This window comes from Erinaceus europaeus, chromosome 3 (assembly GCF_950295315.1).
Source record: "Erinaceus europaeus chromosome 3, mEriEur2.1, whole genome shotgun sequence".
Taxonomy (NCBI): Eukaryota; Metazoa; Chordata; class Mammalia; order Eulipotyphla; family Erinaceidae; genus Erinaceus; species Erinaceus europaeus.
Window position 1 is genome coordinate 77,007,248 of NC_080164.1, and position 13,670 is coordinate 77,020,917.

General features: G+C 40.0%; 1 pseudogene; it reads right to left on the reverse strand.

Annotated features, from left to right (window-relative positions):
- Window positions 1-1,062: 1,062 nt before the first annotated feature.
- Window positions 1,063-13,670, reverse strand: part of LOC132537494 (small ubiquitin-related modifier 2-like) — an 89,424-nt pseudogene continuing 76,816 nt past the window's right edge.

Below are 13,670 nucleotides of genomic sequence, written 5' to 3' on the forward strand. Positions count from 1 at the left end.
CCTATATTGGAGACTGCAGTAGTTCTCCCAAGGTCACCAATACAGACTGATTCTACAATTACCTATCTATATGATGATGCATTGAGCAATTCTACTGGCATCCATTATTATTTCCTTTTCATATATCGTACTTTTCTTTTTTTCCTCACATAGTGTTTTATTAGTGACTTACAAGATTATAAGATAATAGGATCATAGCTCTAAACCACTCCCATCACCCCCTCTTACTTGGTGATAACCACCATAGTGACTGCATCTGCACAATTTCCCAGCAATGTCTGGCTACTTCTCTCTCCTCCTATGTTTCTCATTAATAAATAAATAAAATCTTAAAAAAAAAACATTATGCTTCTCCAATCAAACAAGGTGTGCAAGAATTTTTGTGTTGTTCTTTTTGTAAAGCATTGAGAGCAAAGTAACTTACTGGAGTATAAAGATAAGAGCTGAACGAGCATGTCACTAATGGAGAAAGGGGCATTTTCACAGAACCAATATTTTTTCCTATCCCATCTCCATTTGATTCAGTCAAAACATACTACTGGCCATTTAGTTAAAAAAAATGCAATATGCTTGTCTACATATACCAGTTACTTTATGTACAATAAAGGAATGGGAAAGGGGGAAATGAAAGAATGGAGAAAAATATATACTGTAGTAGTCAGGATGTGGTGGAACCAAATTGTGTTTTTTTAAATTTTTTAATATTTATTTATTTATTCCCTTTTGTTGCCCTTGTTTTATTGTTGCAGTTATTATTGTTGTTGTTGTTGTTGATGTCATCGTTGTTGGATAGGACAGAGAGAAATGGAGAGAGGAGGGGAAGACAGAGAGGGGGCGAGAAAGACACCTGCAGACCTGCTTCACCGCTTGTGAAGTGACTCCCCTGCAGGTGGGGAGCCAGGGGCTTGAATCAGGATTCTTAAGCTGGTCCTTGCACTTTGTGCCATGTGCGCTTAACCTGCTGCACTACCTCCTGACTCTCCCAAATTGTGGTTTTCTAATTGAGAATGTCTCCTTGGTCTGGAGGAACAGAATTATGGAGGAAAGCAGCAGGTTCTTTTTTTAGTAGACACTTCTTGTCTGCTGCTGGAACACATCAATTGTATGTTCATCCTCCATTTTCATCTGTGCAGATGTGTCTGCTTCACTGATTGGCTGCCCAACAAATCGGAATCTGATCTGCCTCACTGACAATCCCTATCGTTCACAATAGGCTTCATTAGTTCACTAAGTGGTACGTGCCTCTTAATCTCAAACTGCACCACTGATGGATCCTGACCTGCCACCATCAGACTATGGTCGCTGTTCTGTCTTGACTCCTTCCTTGGGCTTTTTGACAGCCACAGTGAATGCTGGAGTCTCCTCACTTGCCACTTCATGAAAGAGGTATGAGATTTACACCAAACAAGCTGAGTCTTCATTATTTAAACCACACTGCCTCTTTAGTCTCAGCCCCTCGGACTGGTGAAACAGTTCATTTGGATAGTTTGCTGCTTTGCCAGGTGAATGACCCAGGTTCAAGCTCAGCTCCCACTACACTGAAGGAAACTTCAGTGCTATGGTTTCTTTCTTTTTTGTTTTGTTTTTAATTTTTATTTATAAAAAGGAAACACTGACAAAACCATAGGATGAGAGGGGTACAACTCCACACAATTTCTACCACCAGAACTCCGTATCCCATCCCCTCATAGCTTTCCTGTTCTTTAACCCTCTGGGAGTATGGACCCAAGGTCATTGTGGGGAGCAGAAGGTGGAAGGTCTGGCTTCTGTAATAGTTTCCCCACTAAACATGGGCATTGACAGGTCGATCCATACTCCCAGCCTGTCTCTCTCTTTTCCTAGTGGGGCGGGGCTCCGGGGAGGTGGGCCTCCAGGACACATTTATGGGGTTGTCTGCCCAGGGAAGTCTGGATGGCATCATTGTAGCATCTGGAACCTGGTGGCTGAAAAAAGAGTTAACATATAAAGCCAAACAAATTGTTGACTAATCATGAATCTAAAGGCTGGAATAGTTCAGATGAAGAGTTGGGCGGGGGGAGTCTCAGTTTTGAAGATAGTTAGTAGTCCTATTTTAGTTATATTCCAAAGGGCTCATGACTATACTAGTTTTCTTTCTTTCTTTTTCTTTTACCTCTGAGCCTGACTTCTGATATGCAGGTGGATCCAAGTTATTGTATGGGGAGATGATGTCATGGCTAGAAAAAGGACCAGAAACCTGGATCAGGGAAGAAAGTAGCTCCCAAATATGGGGAAGGTGTATAAATATTATTAACTGTAAACCCCGTCGATTTGATGTGATATGGGGCCCATATTCAGCTTAGGAGCCTATGTGATCTCTGCATCCCTCTTTTACTTTGTCTCTCTGTCACAAACAAACAAACAAACAAAAACCCCCCACAAACAACCAATATACAAACCTTTTCTTACTCATGTTGATATCCTCATATTTAGCATAGTGTCTAATGTAGAGTGTACGTTGAACTAACATGGATTCGATGAGCCAAATGTGTGGAGGAGGTGATTTTGAGACACCTTGGTTCAATCACAGTCATGAAATAGAAAACAAATGACTGTGTTTGACTTGTGTGATGCAAACATGTTGACAGGAGCTGTTATATTACTGAGACAGAAAGAAAAAAAATTCTGTTATGAAAAGTCTAAATATATGTTTGTTGGCAAAGAAGCAAAATAAATGACATGCTCTGGATATGGCCAGAATGGGATAGGGTGAGAGAGAACTTATTTTGCAAAATGAGAACCCAGGGTCTCCTCCTTTAACCTCAGATACAGCAGAATAAAGGCTTAGAATAAAGTTGCCAGGCTCAGAAGAAAAAAAAATAGCATTCCTAGTAAAATTAGAATTTCAGATAAATAAGAATTTTTTTCAGTGTAAGTATATTCCATACAGTATTTAGGACATGCTTGTATACAGCATGATAGAACCTGAATCTCAAGTAAAGAGAGTTGTGAAACATTTCAAAGGGTAGAGTACGACTTTATTACTTGGAGGTGGTGGTGGTTCTGGCAGCTGAGGAAAAATGATGTTCTGTGGAAAGTTGCCAAATGCAGGGACTAGAGAACAGCGGACTTGTGACATTAGGTATCACGTCCCCTCCTCCAGGGCTTTAGTTATACTTAGTTCCACATTGCCTGGTGTTAACACTGATGGTGGGAATGAAGGACTCGGCAGCTGAGGTGAGGGTGGTGACAGCATCTTTGTGTAGAGGAAGCTTGTGACTTTTCACTTTCTTCCTTTGTTTTAAATTTTTATTTATAAAAAGGAAACACTGACAAAAAACATAGGATAAGAGGGATACAACTCTACACAATTCCTACCACCAGAACTCCATATCCCATCCCCTCTCTTGACAGCTTTCCTATTCTTTTTTTTTTTTCTTTCCTCCTCCAGGGTTATTGCTGGGCTCGGTGCCTGCACCATGAATCCACCACTCCTGGAGGCCATTTTTTCCCCCCTTTTGTTGCCCTTGTTGTAGCTTCATTGTGGTTATCATTATTGCCCTTGTTGACACAATTCGTTGTTGGATAGGACAGAGAGAAATGGAGAGAGGAGGGGAAGACAGAGAAGGGGAGAGAAAGACAGACACCTGCAGACCTGCTTCACTGCCTGTGAAGCGACTCCCCTGCAGGTGGGGAGCCAGGGGCTCGAACCAGGATCCTTATGCCGGTCCCTGCGCTTTGCGCCACATGCGCTTAACCCACTGTGCCACTGCCCGACCCCCAGCTTTCCTATTCTTTAACCCTCTGGGAGTATGGTCCCAAGGTCACTGTGGGGTGCAGAAGGTGGAAGGTCTGGCTTCTGTAATTGCTTCCCTACTGAACATGGGTTTTGGCAGGTTGATCCATACTCCCACCCTGTCTCTCTCTTTCCCTAGTGGGGCAGGAGTCTAGGGAGGTGGGCCTCCAGGACACATTGATGGGTCGTCTTCCCAGGGAAAAAAGCAGAACAAGCTGTTGACTAATCATGAACCTAAAGGCAAGAATATTTCAGATGAAGATTTGGGGGTCTCTGTTTTTGAAAAAGAGAGTACTTTTAGACATTTCATTCTCAAGACCTAATTATTGACATTAATCACAATAGCAGTAAGATTGATTCTCTCTTGGAACTGCCATTTACGTTCCCATGTTTTTTTTTTTTTTTAAACATTGTTTAAAAAAACTATTTGTGTTACCCTCCTCACCTACCTTCTATTCCATGTCCCTCAATCACTCCAAAGCTAACCCTGACAGACAAAAGTAAGGACCACAAAAGATGAATAAGGGCAAGAGACTGGCATACTTTAATCTTCTTCTTCTAGCGTTTGCCCTTCTTCTGTAGCCAGTCAACAGCGTCAGGTTGAGCCTGATGTAAAGTTTCGAGACCTCCTTTGAATCTGGAGAGGTGGCAGTCGTTGACTATGTGGGTCATAGTCTGTCTGTAGCCGCAGGGGCAGTTCAGGTCGTCTCTGGCTCCCCAGTGATGGAACATAGTGACACACCGGCCATGGCCTGTTCGATAGCGATTGAGGAGGGCCCAATCATAACGTGCTAGGTCAAAGCCAGGTTGATGCTTGCAGGGGTCTGTAATGAGGTGTTTGTTCTTTACCTCAGCTGACTTTCAACATCAGGAACAACATAACAACATAATAACATAGTGGGCCACTATTGGACCTTGCCCCCAATGTGGATCAATTATGGTAGGGAATGTTCCATTCTCCAAAGGGAGGTTGGGTGGCATACTCTGCCTATCACCCAAGGGTGATGGGTCCTAAAACTGTTGCAGCCTGGAATGTTCCTAGCCATGACCACAGAATGGCTACAGACCTACAGGGATGCAGAGGTTACATAGGCTTCTGTGCTGACTATGGGCCCCAGATCAGATCAATGGGTTTTTATAGTTAACAATATGCATATACTTTCCCCATATTTGGGAGCTACTCTCTTCCCTGATCCAGCTTTCTGATCCTTTTCCCAACTGTGACACCATCCCCCAGACCTGCATATTGGATGTCACGCCCAGGCAAGAACTAGTTGGGTCATGGACCCCTTGAATACCTAAAATAGATCTACTAGCTTTTTCCAAAATGGAGACCCCAAAATTTCCATCCACAATATTCTTGCCTAAAAGGTTCATGATTAGTCTTCAATTTGTTCTGCTTTTTATCTTAACTCTATTTCAGCCACCTGGTTCCAGATGATACCATGATGTGAACTTGCCTTCCCAGGGCAGATAAACCCATTAATGTGTCCCAGAGCCTCACCTCCCCAGATCCCTGCCTCACTAGGGAAAGAGAGAGACAGACAGGCTGGGAGTATGGATCAATATGTCAATGCCCATATTCAGCGGGGAAGCAATTACAGAAGCCAGACCTTCTACCTTCTGCACCCCACAATGATCCTGCATCCATGCTCCCAGAGGGTTAAAGAATAGGAAAGCTATCAGGGGGTGGGATGGGATATGGATTTCCGGTGGTGGGGATTGTGTGGAATTGTACCCATCTTATCCTATGGTCTTGTCAGTGTTTCTATTTTATAAATAAAAATTTAAAAAATTAAGTAAAAAAAATCGTGTTGAGGGGTGTGGGAGATAGCATTATGATTATGTAAAGAGACTCATGGAAGAGTCTCACTCTTAAGGCTCCCATGTCCCAGATTCAATTCCCCATGCCACCATAAGTTAGAGCTGAGCAGTGCTCTGATTTAAAAAAAAATAATTAATGATATAAATAATTCCAGCAGGGGAGACAACATACTGGTTATACAAAAGACTTTTATACGTGAGGCTCTAAAGTCTCAGGTTCAATCTCCACACCACCATAAACCAGAGTATTGCTTTGGTAAAAACAAAAAAACAAATAAACAACCACCACCGTCATCACCAACACCAACAAAACAAAACCCCAAAAAAATTTGTGTTTGATCATTCCTTCTAATTCTAGATTCTAGTCTAAGTTAATATGATTGAACATTATAGGAGATTTATATCATGCTGTCCATTTAATTGCTAGAATGTTACATTTCTAGTACACACACACACACACACATTCACATGCTGGATAAGAGGAGATGAGGAGATAGCATAATGGATATGGAAAAAGATTTTTATGTCTGAGTCTCTGAGGCCTCAGGTTCAGCTCCCAGCTCCACCATAAGTCAGAGCTGAGCAGTGCTCTGGCAAAAAGTAAAGAAAGTAAAATAAATAAAATAAAATAAAATAGAATATTGACTCTTCTAAAGGAGGTATTGATAAATTTGCTCTTCAGACATATAAGAGTGGTGTTCTACCAGCTGTGTTATTTTTCCAGTCTGCATGTTTGATACTCAGTTAATCACCTAGATAGTTCATGCTTTTTTTTGGTTTTACTATTTAAAAAAAAATTTATTTATAAAAAGGATACACTGACAAAAAACATAGGATAAGAGGGGTATAACTCCATACAATACCCACCACCAGGACTCCGTATACCATCCCCTTCCCTGATAGCTTTCCTATTCTTTATCCCTCTGTGAGTATGGACCCAGGGTCATTATGGGGTGCAGAAGGTGGAAGGTCTGGCTTCTGTAATTGCTTCCCTGTTGAACATGGGTGTTGGCAGGTTGATCCGTACTCCCAGACTGTCTTTCTCTCTTCCCCTAGTGGGGCAGGGCTCTGGGGAAGTGGAGCTCCAGGATACATTGGTGGGGTCGTGTGCCCAGGGAAGTTTGGTTGGCATCATGGTAGCATCTGGAACCTGGTGGCTAAAAAAAGAGTTAACATATAAAGCCAAACAAATTGTTGACTAATCATGAACCTACAGGCTGGAGTAGTGCAGATGAACAGTTGGGGGGGTTGTCTTGGTTTTGTAGATAGTTAGTAGTCCTATTTTAGTTATATTCCAAAGAGCCCATGACTATATTATTTTTTTTTCCTGAGCCTGACATCTGATATGCAGGTGGATCCAAGTTATTGTCTGGGGAGATGATGTCATGACTGGAAAATGGACCATAAATCTGGATCAGGCAAGAGATTAGCTCTCAAATATGGGAAAAGTGTATAAATACTGTTGACTGTAAACCCCATTGATTTGATCTGATCTGGGGCCTATAATCAGCTTAGGAGCCTATGTGACCTCTGCATCCCTGTAGATCTGAGCTCACATTTTGTGGTCATGAGTACGGACATTCCAAGCTGCCCCAATTTTAGGACCCATCTTCCACATGTGTAGCATAGAGTATGTTGTCCACTTTCCCTTTGGAGGACGAAACATTCTCTACTGTTGTTGATCCATAGTTCGTGCTTTTTATTCTATTGTAGTTTTTGGTTTAATTTTAAATTGTTTATGCTAGTATGCAGAAACACAATAGTTTTTTTTTTTTTTTTTTGCACACTGATCTTGTGTCTTGTTTCTTCTTTAAGCCTTATATGGCTTAAATGTCTTATATGAATAAAAAGCATTCCACTGGGGCAGGGTGCACCTGGTTGAATGTGAATGTTACAATGTGCAAGTACCCAAGTTCAAGTCCCCAGTCTCCACTTGCAGGGGGAAAGCTTCACAAGTGGTGAAGCAGTGAAACAGGTGTCTCTTTTGTCTCTCTCCTTCCTTATCTCCCCCTTCCTCTTTATTTCTGGCTATCTCTATCCAATAAACAAATAAAGATAATAAAAATGTTTTTTTTTTAAAGAGTTCAACTGAAGAGAAAATATAAAAAGAACTGCTTTTGGGCCTCCATGGATAGACATTGCTTGGTAACATTAAGATTTGATATCTTATTTAACTCCATGGTGTTTATCTCAGATACATAGCATTTTCTTCTGACTGCTGGATGTCCATTTCTAATTAGAGTCTACATTTCAAAAACTTTTAAATTTCTATTTTGGGTAATTAATGTTTTACATTCAACAGTAAATACAATAGTTTGTACATGCATAACATTTCCCAGTTTTCTGTATAACAATACAACCCCACTTGGTTTTCTGCCATCCTTTTTGGACCTGTATTCTCCCCCACACCCACCCCAGAGTCTTTTACTTTGGTGCAATATGCCAATTCCAGTTCAGGTTCTACTTGTGTTTTCTCTTCTGATCTTATTTTTAAACTTCTGCCTGAGAGTGAGATCATCCCATATTCATTCTTCTATTTCTGACTTATTTCATTTAACATGGATTGATTTTTGTCTAAGTAAGGTAATTAAAGAGTTCACAGTTGTGGAAATTGACATTTGTTTCAATATTATTTTAATCCCTGAGTTGGAGCTCAGTAGGGTAAAAGCCATTTTTGTTCTTTTTCTTCCCTGTAGGCTATAGGAGCCTGAGGGCTTTTAAACTATAGGTAGGCTTCTTAGCTTAATCATTGACTCTGGACCAAGAGATAAAGCAGGGTGGGGCAGAGATAATCCAGTGGTTATGCAGAGACTCTCAGAGCCCCACTGCTAGGCCACCAAGGACCCCAGTTTAAACAGGACCTGAAGTGCCTGTCACCAGGAATTTAAAAAATTTATTAGTGATTTAATATTGATTTACAAAATTACATGTCAAGTAGGGGTATAATTCACACTGTTCCCACCACCAGAGTTCTAAATCCCCAATTCCTCCATTGAAAGCCACCACAGTTTCTCTCAAGGTTGTAGACATGGATCAACTATCATCTCTACAACTAGTTGTCCACATTTGTACATAACTACCCTCCTATTCTTCCAGGTCCAGTCCTTTCTTCTCCTCCAAGCCACATATAACTATAACTACATCTAAATATCCCTTCCTTTTCCACCTCTCTCTCCAAGTCCTAATGGAGTTGGAGTTCAGAGACCTCTTATCCTCTTCCTCCTATCACTTCTTCCTGCCCCCCCTGAAGTATGAATCAACATTGTTTCTGGGGTGCAGAAGGTAGAATTTTTGGCTTTTGTAATTGCTTCTATATTGGACATGGGTGTTGGCAGGTGTATCCATACCCTCAGCCTGTTTCTATCATTCTCCAGTGGGCCAGAGCTCTAGAGAGGCTAGGTTCCAGACACAGTGGTGCCCAGAATAGTCAGGATGGAGTCATGGTAGCATCTGCAACTTGGTGTCTGGAAGGTGGCAGGACAAAATGGTTAGTGAATAGGAACCAAAGCGTAGGAACAAAGCAGACAAGATTAGGGATCATAGGGTGGAAGAAAGCTGTGAGGTCCATTTTAGGCATGTTACTAGAGGCACACAACTATCATAGTTTTTGCTCGAATTTGATAGCTAACATGAAGTTGAATAAAACTACTATCTGATAAAATGGTGTCAGAGTGGAGAAAAGGGCTAGAAAGTTGGATTAAGGCAGAGAGTAGCTCCCATTCTTGAAAAAAATTCTATAGATAAAATTAACTCCATCCAACTGACCCAGGGCCCACATATATGTTTATATTTAACACCAGAACATTTGTAACCTCTAATTCCCTGCTGGTCTGATCTTGCAGCTCATGGTCACACGTGGGGACATTGCAGGCTGAACTCATTTCAGGACCAGTCTTCCTTGAGTGGCAGGGTAGGATACCCTAGTCTTATTTGGAAACTGGGGCTTTCCCTACCATTTTTGCTTTATATTGAAAACAAGGTCCTGGAAAGGCTCTAAATTGCCATTTTTTTTAAAGTCAAATGTGGCTGCATGTTGGCCATTGGACACATTTTTTTTTTTTTTAACCAGAACACTGATCATCTCTGTCAGGGGATTGAACCTGGAACTTTGGAGTCTCAGGGATTAGAGCATGTTTGCATAACTATTATTCTACCTATTGCCACACTGCACACAACGTAACTTAAAATAGTATAAACATGGCATTTAGGGTCCTCAGAGAGCCTGTGGCAATTTCAGAGAAGCGTTTTCACTTTTAGATGCCAGATTAGTTGTTAGAAGTTAGTTGAAAAATATGATAAAACAGTTGACTAGTTTCTAAATTAATTTTATCTGAAGAGAAGGTAACTAGATATTGGATATGCCTGAGAGGGTTTATATATTCCAAGGCAGATGAAAGTAGAAAGGGAGAATTGACAATACTTAAATACTGCAAAGAGAAAACAATTACTGGAATCTCAAAAGAATAAAAAGGATTGGGATCTAGTTCTTGGGGAAGACTAAACATAGGAAATAATAATTGCAAACAGTAATACTTATAACATGTTTACTGTGTGTCAGAGACTGGTCTAAAAGCTTTGCACATTGAACCTTGGAAACACGGCACTAAATAAAAGAAACCAACCACATATGGATAGGTAATGCATAATTCCAATTATATGAAATGCCTAGAATAGGCAAATCTTTAGAGACAGAAACTAGATTAGTTGTTGTCAGAGGCCACAGGAAGAGGGAAATAGGAAGTGACTGCTAATGGTTAATGATTCTATTTGGCACAATAAAAAACATTCTAAATTTAGACTGTGAGGATGGTTGTAAAACTTGGTGAGTATTGTAAAAGATTATTTCAGTGTGTGAATTTTATGGTTTGTGAATAACATCAATAAAATAGTTTTTTTCAATAAAATAGTTTTAAAAGTTACCAAGAATAACTTATTCAATATTCACGAGTACCCATAAGGTCACTATAATTTATCCCCATTTTATAGATGACAAAATTGAGTTACAAAAAAAAGGAACAAGAGTAATTCTTTAATTAAAATAAAATAAAGTGAAATAATGTAGATATAAACATTTTGGTGATGGAGCGAGTAGATCAAGAATGTTCTGACCACAAGACTATAGGCATTACACTACCTGACATCAAGCTATATTACAGAGTTACTGCAATCAATATGGCCTGGTACTGGAACCAAAATAGATATACAGACCAGTGGAATAAAACTGAAGACCTGCCAATGTCCATGTCCAGAAGAGAAACAACTACAAAAGCCAGACCTTTTACCTTCTGCACCCCATCAAGAATTTTGGTCCATACTTCCAGAGAGATAAGAAGAACAGGGAAGTTTTGTGGTCTGGGAGGTGGTGCAGTGGATAAAACATCAGACTTTCAAGCATGAGGTCCTGAGTCCAGTCCCTGGCAACACATGTACCAGATTGATGTCTGGTTCTTTTTCCTCCTATGTTTCTCATTAATAAATAAATAAAATCTTAAAAAAAAGAATAGGAAAGTTTCCAGTGGAGGGGATGGGACATGGAACTCTGGTGGTGGGAACTGGATGCAATTGTACCCCTGTTGTTTTATAATCTTATTAAACATTATTAAATCACTATTAAAAATTAGAAATCCAGAAATGGCCCTCACATCTATGGTCAGCTAATTTTTGGTAAGAGGGCCCAAACCACTAAATAGTGAAAGGACAGTCTCTTTAACAAATGGTGCTGGAAACATTGTACTGAAACATGCAAGCGAATGAAATTGAACCATCACTTATCACCATGCACAAAAGACAACTCTAAGTGGATCAAGGACATGGACATTAGGCCAGAAACTATCAAATATATAGAAGAAAATACTGGCAGGACACTTCATGACCTATACTTCAAAAAAAATCTTCACGGACTCAAATCGAACAGCAAAGAAAACAAACCAATGGGACTACATTGAACTGAAAAGCTTCTTCACAGCAAAGGGTACCGTTACCCAAACAAAGAACGAAAATGTGGCAAGGACATGGATAGAAATTTCACTGAGGAAGAGGTCCAGAGGGTCAACAGATATATGAGAAGGTGCTCAAAGTCACCAATCATCAGAAAAATGTAAATAAAGACAACAATGAGATATCACTTTACACCTGTGAAAATGTCATACATCAGAAAGGACTATAATGACAAACGTTGGAGAGGATGTGGAGAAAAAGAGACATCTGTGCACAGCTGGTGAGAGTGCAAAGTGGTCCAACCATGTGGAAAGGAATTTAGAGACTTACTAGACACTAGGAACGGACCCACCCTATGTCCCAGCAATTCCTCTTCTGGGGATTTACCCAAAGGAAACAGAACCACCTATTAGAAGAGATCTATGTATATCTATGTTCATACCAGCACAGTTTGTAATTATCAGAACCTGGAAGCAACCCAGATGTCCAACATCAAATGAGTGGCTAAAAATTGTGACATATATATATATATGGTGGAATAGTACTCAGCTGTTAAAAATGAAGTTGTTTCCATTGAACCCTCTTGGATGAAACTTGAGGACATCATGTTGAGTGAGATAAGTCAAAAAGAGAAGGAAAATGTCAAGTGGTTTCACTTATTAGTGGAGCATAATAAAGTAGGGAATAAAGAGGGAGAGCACAAAGTGAAACATGGACTTGACATGGTAAATTGCACCAAAGCAAAGAACTCTGGGGAGGGAGGAAGAGGGAGGAGAGGAAGAAAACTTTGGGGGCCTATTATATATTGAATTTGTATGAATATGTCAATGACTGCACTATAAAGTGATGCCCTCCCAAGAATAAAAAATATGATAAAAGGAATGTTCTTACCATTGATTATGAAAAAGATGCCTGTGAGAGATCTTAGGTTTAGTCACTGACACCATCAATAGCCAGAACCGAGCACCATTCTGATAAAAATAATAGTCAACCCGTATCTGTGACTTTGGGAGAGTCACTGAAGTTTCCAATGCAGGGAATGGGAACACAGAACTCTGGTGGTGGTAACAGTGTGGAATTGTACCCCTTTTATTTTATAAATCACTATTAAAAATAAAATTAAAAGAAAGAATGTGCACTTCTGAAAAACTCCTAGGTGATGCTGATACTGCTACTAGAGAGATTACTCTTCTTCCCCAGAAGAATTTGAGACTTCTTCTTGAGGTAAAGCATGAGACTACAAGCAGATAATCTTATGTTTGGGAAGAGTAAGGGAGAATGGTTCCTTGGAGGAACTAGGTGCATTTAAGATTGGGTAAAATGGTTATGTATATGTAAATAGACTCCCAGAGGTACTGAGGAGACTGTGAAGTTGTATGCTATTCAATGTATATATTCAAATTCATTCAGGGCAAGGATATATAACAAGTAAAGAATATCTATATCTATCTATCAATAAATCTATCTATCTGTCTATCTATCTATCTATCTATCTATCTATCTATCTATCTATCTAGTCAGTGAAGGGAAGAATAAATATGATCAGTGGTGTGTTGGCAACCAACTCTCTAGGAGAAAAGGCCTGATTTGTTGCCTTATTATTTGCCAAAATAGTGATGTAGATTACTATTATGCTCACCTACCCAACAAGGCTCTCTGTGGTTGTTGGTGAACAGTGAAGTTCTCCAGTTCCGTGGAGTTTGGACTCTCCTGCTATTTTTTCTCATCTTTGCCTCCTTTTTTAGGAAGGATCTCCTTCATCCCTTCTCCACTCGGTCTCCCTGTAGGAATGCAGGAATTGTGTGTTTTGAGGAAGGAACAAAGATTTAACTCAGTGGGCAGTGCATCTAAACACCCAGTTCCTGCCACTATCAGGGAAAAACCCAACCATCCAACAAACAAATAAACAAACAATCCCTCAAACTGGTCTTATGAAATCAAGCTGTTTTCCACTTGTAGATAGCTAGGCTCTGTTGATAGAATCTAATGGAAATAGATGGGTACCCAGGTAGGTAGATGAATTCTGTACCTCTTCAAACTACCTTTTGAAAAAAGAATTCACTTTTATTTGGTGGGGGAAAAAGGTATGCATTTTATGTGAGCTAGATATTCCAGTTACTTTTTGCCTTTAACTAAATATAAATCATCATGTTAT